This window comes from Dioscorea cayenensis, chromosome 2 (genome assembly GCF_009730915.1).
Source record: "Dioscorea cayenensis subsp. rotundata cultivar TDr96_F1 chromosome 2, TDr96_F1_v2_PseudoChromosome.rev07_lg8_w22 25.fasta, whole genome shotgun sequence".
Lineage (NCBI taxonomy): Eukaryota > Viridiplantae > Streptophyta > Magnoliopsida > Dioscoreales > Dioscoreaceae > Dioscorea > Dioscorea cayenensis.
The window spans coordinates 7,390,513-7,401,082 of record NC_052472.1 but is presented as its reverse complement, the minus strand read 5'-3'; the positions used below and the strand labels follow the sequence as shown (position 1 = coordinate 7,401,082).

The 10,570-nt window shown below is 32.2% G+C and overlaps 1 long non-coding RNA gene across 1 annotated transcript; it reads left to right on the top strand.

The window, feature by feature from the left end:
• Positions 1 to 5,219: 5,219 nt before the first annotated feature.
• LOC120270008 lies at positions 5,220 to 8,726 on the top strand. Its single transcript, XR_005539537.1, has 4 exons — positions 5,220 to 5,291; positions 5,810 to 5,874; positions 8,400 to 8,415; positions 8,521 to 8,726. It is a non-coding gene; the product is annotated as an uncharacterized LOC120270008 (long non-coding RNA).
• Positions 8,727 to 10,570: the final 1,844 nt, after the last annotated feature.

Here is a 10,570-nt window from a genome sequence, read left to right as displayed (position 1 = left end):
TTCTCTTTCAAGTGAAGACATCTTCATTCATTTTTGTTTTTCTCCTTTCCTCAATCACTTGGGATAATTCATTGTTGTTCATTTAAAAACATCAATTAGAACATTGATTATATTTTTTGGAAGCAAAAGCACACATGCCTGCCTAGTCTCATATTATTCTTTTTGGTACTAACTTTTGCTTCTTCAAATACATGGACACAAGACATCTAGTCAACTTAGTATTGGTTAATGTATTAAAAGTTTGCCTTTTATCTAATAAATGAAGCCTTGCTGCACTAAGGCATCCATCTTGTGAGCACATCCACCTTTGCGTTTGTAATGTATTTGATAAGGCATTTGTTGGGGATTACAAATGAGTTATCACTTGCCTTACAACAAAAAGATCAAAATATTGTTCAAGCTATGCGTTTGATTAAAGTTGTGAAGGCTCAACTTCAAGACTTTAGGGAGACATTTTTGGAGGAAGTTAGATATTCTTGTGAAGGAAACTCAATTCCGATACGTAATATGGAGGATAATATACGAATCTGTAGTCGTTCTAGATGGGAAGGGCAAGTCATTACTCATGTTCACCATTATCTTGTTGAGATTTTTTGCAAGGTTAGTATTTTTAATATTTATTATGCTTTTGTAGCTATTATTAATGTATTGTTTTAGTAATATTTGTGATTTTATCATTGTTGTGATCTTAGGTTATTGATTTAATTGTGCAAGAAATGCAAAACCGCTTCCTAGAAGCTAGCACAGAGTTACTTCTTCTCGTGTCATGCCTTGATCAAGAGATTCATTCTCCAAATTCAACATCCATAAGCTACTTCATCTTGCAGAATTTTATCCCGAAGATTTCACAATAACTGAATGCATGATGCTTGAGGATCAACTTACCACTTTTTATTTATGATATGCGACATGATGAAGATTTTATGAATGTTGGGAACTTGGTTGTCTTTGCTAGGAAGATGGTTGAGTCTGGTAAACATGCAATTTTTTCAATTATTTATCACCTAATTCAGTTGCCATTGGTTTTACTAGTTGCGACAACTAGTGTTAAGAGGGTATTTTCGGCTATGAATATTGTGAAAATTGACTTACCAACAAAATGGGAGATGAGTGGATGAATGATAGCCTAGTTGTGTATATCAAGTGGGAGGTTTTGCAACTATTGACAATGAAGCAATTCTATAATGCTTTCAGAAAATACAAACTCTACGGATGCAACTACCTCTTCTTAGTGGCATGCCTCGCAATTTTGGCACTAATGTTGGGATTGGTTCTAGTTCAAGTGTCCATCAATAGCTACTTTATGCTTTTATATACAATATGTATTCAAAGTGTGGTTGTTTTGATAAAAAATTATATTGTCTCACTATTTTACATTTCGGATAATTGTTTTTTAGATGTAATTTTTTTAAATATAGTTTGAATTAGCCCCCTACTAGTAAAGCTTGGTTCCACAACTGAACACATCATTCCCTTCTTAGGCACGGTTTTTGGCATGGTGAGCCCAAAACCGTGCCTAAGACCATGCCAATGGAATATATGACATTTGTCATGGAAATGATGTGTTTGTCATAATTTTTGGCATGACGAACCCAAAACCGTGCCAACAACCCTGACAAATGTCATATATTCCATTTTCATGGTTTTTGGCATGGTCAACTCAAAACAGTGCCTAAAACCATACCAATGGAAACTATGAAATTTGTCATGGTTGTTGGTACGGTTTTTGGTTCGCCATGCCAAAAACTGTAACAAACACATCATTCCCTTCTTTGGCACAGTTTTTGGCACGATGAACCCAAAACCGTGCGAATGGAATCTATGACATTTGTCATGGTTGTTGTCACGATTTTTGGTTTGTTTGCCAAAAACCATCACAAACACATCATTCCCTTATTTGACACGGTTTTTGGCATAGTGAGCCCAAAATAGTGCCAAAAATTGTGTCAATCGAATATATGACATTTGCCACGGTTTTTGGCATGGTTTTGGGTTCGTTGTACCAAAAACCGTGACAAACACATTATGCCCTTCTTTGGCACGGTTTTTGGCATGATGAACCCAAAACTGTGCCTAAAACCATGCTAATCAAATATAGTTATTTCATACGCATGATAATCTATATTTATAATAATTATACTTTATTTTTAATAATTACATACCCACAATAAAACCTTAATTTTTATAATATAATATAAAATTAGATAAGTATAAAGTAACTAATATAATTAAAATTGATTATTTAAAAATTTTCAAATGGTTAATTTTTATATGACTTTGCTTATCATTTTTCTATATTTTATAATTCCATTTATAACACTTATGCATCATTCATGCTCAGTTAAAACTTAGTGTTTTTATAAAATAATGAATGACCATTTTATAATGGTCATTCATGGCATGGTCACAATAAAAAAATGAGGATGAGGCTCTTGGTTCTGAATAGAATGGTCTTAATGCATTTATTTATTTATTTATTTATTGCAACAAACAAACAGGGAATATCTTTTCATTTAAGAGAAGTCAAAAACGTGCATAAATATAGAGCAAGCTCAATAGCAACTTTGTTTTATTTTGTACGGGAATTGAGGTTTGATCAGGTGCTTTCTTCAAAATAAACACATTAAGCAAGGGGACTCATTGATAATAGGCAAAGAGGCTATTTGCCTATTTAGAGAGCTTTATTGTGTTTTCTATTAGTTGATATATATATATATGTGTATATAATTTATATGAAAGGAAAAAAATCTATTTATGATAAGAAAATAATAATTAAGATTTGATTTAAAATTATATTTAATGTGAATTAAGGTGTTTTAGCTTGCTCTGTCAAATACAAAGATGGTATAACGGGCATGGGAAGTTGGAGAGATGATGGATTGCATTAGTTAGAAGATTTGAAATCATAAATGTTAGAAATGGGGCATTAATTATATATTCGTATCATATGTTTTCAAGTAGGATTATTTTCGTTTTTATAATAATAATAAACATATAATAATATCATATGCCCAAGTAGGATTATTTTTGTTTTTATAATAGTAATTAAATATTTATAATAAATTTATAATAATAATTAAATTTAACAAGTGTTTTTTGTTTTCCATAAACTAAATTTTATATTTATTTATGAAAAAATAAAATAAAATGATTAGTTTAGTATCATAAAAAATTGGTCTAAATTTCGATATTAATTTTTTTATACAATTTTGATAATATTTATATGTTAGAATTATAACAAATAAATAAATTAATTAAAGCAGTATAATACTTTCGGATTTCTTTTAAAAATTTAAATTAAAGAATAAATATATATTTATTAAAAAATAAATAAGATATTATTATATATATTTATAATAATAAATATATAATAATTGTAATAATAATAATAAACTACTCATCTAGCGAAAGGTTTTCAATTGTTATTCTCCTTTTCCCACTCATTTTTGCGGCTTTTTTAATTAAAATATTACATTTTTTTAATTATTTACCAAATAAGTATTTTTTAAATTAATTACCAAAATCGTAAAAAGCACATGCATGAGTACTTCATATGATACTTTTTGCACATGAGGTTATTATTAAATTTTTTTATTTTTAAATTTTATAATAGTGTTATATATGATATTTTTACATTTATAACCTTATAAATTTTTGTAAATTATTTTTTTCACAATTCTATTTAAATTTTACAATGGTTTTTTTAATAATATTTTACGTTTTAGTCCTTGTCATTTTTTAAATTAATGTTTTTTCACAACTCTATTTAAATTTTACCATGGTTTTTTTTATAATATTTTATGTTTTAGTCCTTATAATTTTTTTAAAATTCAAATTTTTTCTCGCAACCCTATTTAAAATTTACAATAATTTTTTAATATAATATTTTACATTTAAGTCTTTATATTTTTTTAAAATTTAAATTCTTTCTAACATATATTATTTTCAATTAAAAAAAAAGCACATATCATACTCTAAACGGATGAAAATGATAACATATATTATAAAAAAATTAATACAATTACATATTACGAAGGGCTACATGGAGCAGGTGCATTAGGACAATTCCGACGACTATGACCTTCATTTCGACATAAACCACAACGCTGCTGCTAACTGACTTCTCTTATATCCATTTCATAACGAATTCTTGTAGATTTGGGAAATAGGGTTATGAAAAAATTTTAATTTAAAAAAAATTATAAGGACTAAAATGTAAAATATTATTAAAAATAACTATGGTAAAATTTAAATAGAATTGTGAAAAAAATTAATTTAAAAAATTTATAAGGTTATAAATGTAAAATATCATATATAAAACTATTAGAAAATTAAAATTAAAAATTTAATAATGACCCATGTGCAAAAAAAGTACTCATGACATGCGTTTTCTGTGCATTTTGGTAATTAATTTAAAAAATACTTATTTTGGTAAATAATTAAAAAAATGCAATATTAAAAAGCCCCCATTTTTTTGCCTTAGATCTATTTTTTTCCCATCCCGCTCAATATTTCCCACATTTCTCATCGCCTCCCCATATTCTTCGAAACCCCATCTCCTTCTCTGCCCTCACCGCCATCTCCGATCCAGGGCTACAATAAACTCGCAAGCGTTTTTTGATCTTTCTCAAGATCCGTGGTAGTGAATCATCGCGTCTCCTATCTGATTTCCTTTGATGATCAGGGTAGCCTACATTGTGTCTCGGAGGGCGCAGGTAGTTTGAGAGATCATTCATTTTTTCAATTTCATTGTTAATTTTCAAGAGTAGTGTGAGCTCCGATGAGTAAAATTTATCAATTTGATATGTTTGCCCTAATTTTCTTTATTTGGAACATACTCATGTAATCCAGTGAATATTCAAGTATATAATTCACAATGAATGTTGTATACTAGAGCTCAATAGTGAGATTTTGATTAACAAAGTGTAATCATATGCATTGAGTTTGCAGATCATTTTAGAGCATTCGTTGATCTATAGGTTCATTGCAAAGTTGGCTGAATTAACTCTGCAAGAGAGGGAAAAGAGGCCGTGTTTCAGATATCCTTTTTTAAATTCTTTCTGTCTGACAATTATTATGCATCTTAATTATTGTTCTCTTTCATTTTCCTTTTTTGACTTTTTAACAGAAAGCTCGAGAACCTAAGGCTTAATTAGCTCTGGGTATTTAAGGAAGGCTAAGGCTCTTCTCTTTCCTTCAGAGACTTCCTCCTTGATCTTCTTCCTTTCATCCTCTCATTCTTGAGCTTCTTCAAACCATTCTATGGAGTTCAGATAATCTGCTGATCCAAAGTTTGTTTTTTTGTTGTTGTTTGTTATGTTAATTTTTGTCTGGAAGGTTATTGTGGTTGCTAGATCTGTTTCCCTTTTTTTTTGTTGTGTTTTTGCATGTTTATGTCCCTACTTTGTGGCTTTTCTTGATTGTATGGTTGTATGCATTGTAGATCTACAGAGTTTAGTGCATTCTGTTGATGTTTCTTTATGGGATCTAGTGTGATTGTGAAGGCTGTTGACAGTTTGTGAAATGTTAGTTCACTGTTTTGATTTTAGTATCTGTTGCTTATGTCTTCACATTAGGAACTTGTGGGATTCCAGATCGAATAATTTTGATTCCTTTTGACATTGAACTCATATCAAAGATATTATAATTTTTTGTTTGATTTTATGAAGCTTAAGATCTTTGTTCATGTTGTATCAGATCTGAGAATGTGCTCTACTTAACAAATAAGTTTAATATATCTCTGTTTGTTGGTCCGAACATTATTATCACGCATTGTAGCAGAATTTATTTATATTATGTGAGAATGTAGGCTTTGAAGAAGACATTCAAGAAGCTAGATCATGACGTCAATATACAAGACTTTCTTGGATCAAGGTATATAGGCTATAAGTTTAAAGGGTTGTTTGGATAGGTTTTTGGAAAACCCTGGCTCAAAAAAAATATGTTTGTATTAGTTTTTCTGTAGAAAGCTGAAGCTAATAAAAAAAAGCTTAAAAACAGTTTTTTTTAAAAAGCTAGCCATGTGGTGCTCTTTGAAAAAGCACTTTTCGGGGTTGTTAAATTACTGAGTTACTCTTATTAAATAGAGAAATGACTATGTTTTTATGTTTTTTGATGTTTTTTGTTTTTCAAATAATAATAATAATAATTGTAATTATAATTATAATTATAATTATAATTATACAACATTAGTATTAGTATATTAGTATTACTATTAGTGTTATTATAAAAACTCAATGAAGGGTCGATAAGTGCTTTGTGCGATATGAATGCTGAGCTGCTCATTCCTTATGTTGAGCATTACTTTCCCCGCTTTTTCTACATTAATATGTGTGTTTTTATGTTACTTTTACGCAGGTAGGGTTGTGAGGCCGAGTATGAAGGAAATGGGCCAATGTGGATCATAATGCACCTATTTGGAGGAGATCTTGTTAAGGTTCAAACGCCAAGACATAGGTCGGTGTGAGATGCTAGAGTGTGTGCCAACCTCCTCGCATTCGAAAGTGAGCACATCTATTTGAGGGGCACAAAGGCGGCACGCCGAGCATTCCGACTTATGCATATAAGAACAAGAGCCCCGCCAACATGTACATCATCGAGGAAGCAAGTGATTCACGACGTGAACGCGTGCCCGCTTATGCTACTCCCCGATGAAAGTATGGAATTGGGAAGTTAATTAGGTCGAAGACCTGTAGGCGAGCACTCAGTAGCAACAATGTTCAGCACCGGCCGAGAAATCGGAGAACAGAGAATCCATACGCAAGGCAGTGGAATTTATCCACGCCTGCGGTGGAAATTCCGCAGACGGACGCGTATCGCCCACGCCTCGTGGAGTTGCCCTGATTCCACCTCTATTTAAAAGCCGATTCAGCCCCGATTTTTGGTATTCTTTTTCTCCATCTTTTCCCCAACTTGTGAGAGAGCTTCGCTAGGGTTTTGAGGGGTATTGGCCAAGGTTTTGGAGAGGTTCCGTGGCTCTGACATCGTGATTCCATTAGGAAGAAGGTTGGTAGGGGAGCTTCCATCGAGGCGTATCCTATACCGGACGAAGGAATCCTTGGACTGACGAGTAGAGGACTTTCCACAAGACCATCGACTACGCACCATCGAGGGGGTTTCTTTTATGGATTCATTGCTTTTTACATTCGATTTCTTTGATTGTACTAAGCTCCATGGAGAGCTAAACCCCTAGTGGGTACTTGGATGATTGTGAACCCTAGGATGTATTCGCTTTCATTGAACTTCTTTATTATGCTTTCAATAAATTGATGTTTATTGTGAGTTCCAACCTTGAATGCTTGATTGTATGAACATTTCCCATAGAGTGACACTAGGGTTGAGAGTTCTTGTTGGTAACCTTGTGAGTGAGTGACACACCACAGCATTAGACAAATCTAGGTCTGGAGAGGGTTGAGAGGATGAGTCAAGAGGCTGTGGAGCGTCCCCTTTCCCTCCGACGTGATAGATTCTACCTCCGTTCCTCGAGTTCTTTGCGGCCATAATGGAGTGAATGGTCTAAGGGATGAACCTCCTACTGGGGGCCTAGTTAGCGTGCAATGGAGTGAAGCGTTGAGAGGATTGTAGTATCTAGGGCTTAATTGTGGCTAGAGACCTTCCACCGGACCAAAGGGGTAGGTCTATATTTAGGAAGAGATTTATCACTTGGAATCCCTTTAGAGCTCATTGCAACTCTATGACGAGTGCGAGGTGTTGAGATTGTTCGATTTCTCCTCCGGGACATGTATAGAGTTAGGCATAGTTGACCTTAGATTTGGGATTATGTATGTAAGGATTTCCACGACTCACCATTGCATTGATTAGGAAGCATAATAGAGAGTTCTTGCACTTGAAGCGATCATCCTAGGTGAAGCATTATCCGAGTACCCCATTCTTTATCGATTGCCTTACCCTCTTCTTACTTTTGCTCTTTTCACTTGTTGTTTTTATTGTTGAGAATTGAATCAATTTCACACTTATCACTATTGATATTCCACATAGCTAAGAATCAAATTAAGTATTTTCACTCCCTACTCCCTGTGGATTCAACCCCGCTCACCGATTATTACTCGACAAAGCCCTGCACTTACGGGATATAAGCAAGGGACCTTGTCAAAGGCCATTTTAGTAATTTGACATTGAGAAAACTGTCTTTTAAGAATGTACATCCAAACAACCTCATATATATAAAAGTATTTTTGCATTAACTTATCCAAACATAAAATACAGAAAAACACTTAACTTATTATGAGAAGTACTTTTTTTAAAGTCCTACTAAACTTAAAAAAAGCATTTTTTTTTCTTAAGCCAATCCAAATAGGGTCTAAATTATCATACTTTATAGAAATTATTCTTTTTGGCAAAAAAAATAAATGTAATACTTTTCTTTCTTTTTATTGCAGCACTTAAATTGTTGAGGTACACACATCAAAGACCTTTTATGGATGCAATACTTTTCCCAAAGTTTCAATTTGATTTTGGTTCTACTTTGTACTCATGGTCTTGATTAGATCTCTTGAACAGGAACTGACTAATCATTTAAGATTAGAAGTACAACAGAGGCTGAGGTATATGCTTTTGGTAGTCTAATGTGCAACTTTTGTTTCAAGATCAGAGGTGTTTTTTGATCTTTCTCAATATGGTAAAATTAATATCTTCTCATTAACTTGTAAATTTATGGCTTCTCAATTCATTGCTTTGTTGTTGTTCTGAATTTGTGTTGTTAGTTTTCAAGCAATGATATGATAGTGCTTTTGTTAGTTAAATTTTGGTTTCTTTTTATAATATTTGGCTTGAAATTGAACATCTTTTTGTTTTGGATTATGGTTTGCTTGTCTTAAAATTCAGTATGCTTGAACTTTTCTGGTTATATTGTTCTAAATTTTGTTCTGCTACTTCTTGTGTGATGATATCATAATGCTTTGGTTAACTAAGATTTTTAGTGTAGATAGCTTGGAAATTGGAGGTTTGTGATTTTAAGATTAGGTTGATTGATCTTCAAATTTGGTATACTTAGAATCCTTTTTGCTAAATTGTAAATTTACATCTGAATTTGTTGTTATATTGTTCTAAGTTTGTTTTGTTACTTCCTATGCAATTATATGGTGTTTGTTAGTTAGAACGAGCCTTGATGGGCATTGTTCATGGATGGCTCGAAGAATAAAAAATCTTACAAATTAAGAATGATGTTCAATTGTCAAGACAAACATTCATATGTATATATTTGTCAATTGATGTCAATGAGGGAAGCATAAAGTTAAGGAATAAATAAGAAAAAGATGATGATCCAAAGTTCTTCCTAGCATGCCTATTTTTGCTAGTATGTCACATGCCCCTTGAGCACCGATAGGAGAGTGACAAATACATGCCGATGAGCACTCTCCAATGCTTAAGAGAGTCCGTATTTTTTTTGTTTACCAATAATTCTCTTGAAGACTTGGAGGATGATGTAGAGGGTTTTTGATAATGTACATGATTTATGTTAAAAGTTTTGTGGAATTATGTTAGATTGGACCTTATTGTTGTCATGCTATGATTGTAATAATAATTTTGCTTATTTTACAAATATTGCAATATATATTTTTGATGAAATTAAATGAAGGTTCTATTATTAAATAAATCCATTTGAAATTCTTTTAAATAAAATTGTGCTAAATTCTATGACAAAAACCATGCAAATATCCTTGCTAAATTTAAAATTGTGCCAAAAAAATGTGACAAAAATTGTACCAACAATTATGTTAAATTTAAAACCATGCTAAAAATCATGACAAAAATGTGATAAAAATTGTATTTATGCCAAAAACCGTGACAAGATCCACGAGTGCTAAAAACCGTGACAAATAAAATTGTGCCAAATATCGTGACAAAACTCATCGTGCCAAGAACCATGAAAATATAAACCGTGACATCTGATACTATGCCAAAATTCGTGATAAACTAACTCGTGCCAAGAATCGTGACAACATCCACCATGCCAAATGAAACCGTGAAAAATCATCGTCGACATGGCAAGTACCTTGACAAAAAGAACTGTGACAAAAGAAATCATGACAAAAAGAATCGTGGTGAAAATTATGCCAAAAACAATGCCAAAAAATTGTGCCTAAAACCGTGACAAAATTTGGTGTGGTTTTACTATTCGTGACAAATTATATTTGTCAGGCATGCTATAGGAATGGTTATGTTTTTGTTCCAAAATCCTTGCCAGAATCAGTTTGTCACGGCTTTTTGGCTCATTTCCGTGCCAAATCTGTCATGTCAAAATCTTGTTTTTCTTGTAGTGTTATTTGTAAAGAAGAGATTTTGTTTATTAAATAAAACCAAAGCCCTGTTTTATTAAATAGCCAATGGTATGATCATAAGGCAGTGATGGGCAAGACGTAGTAAAGCCCTGCCATGAATTGTAGTGCCATTGTAGTGATAGTGTAGCAAAGTACTAAAAATTTTGATTTGGTTTCTAAAAGATCTTTTACGTGTGTATGTGACAGGACTTTTATTAACCCATTTGACATTCATCTTAGTACAATAGTACACCAGTTATAGAATGGTTGATTTCATAACCTCTCATTAT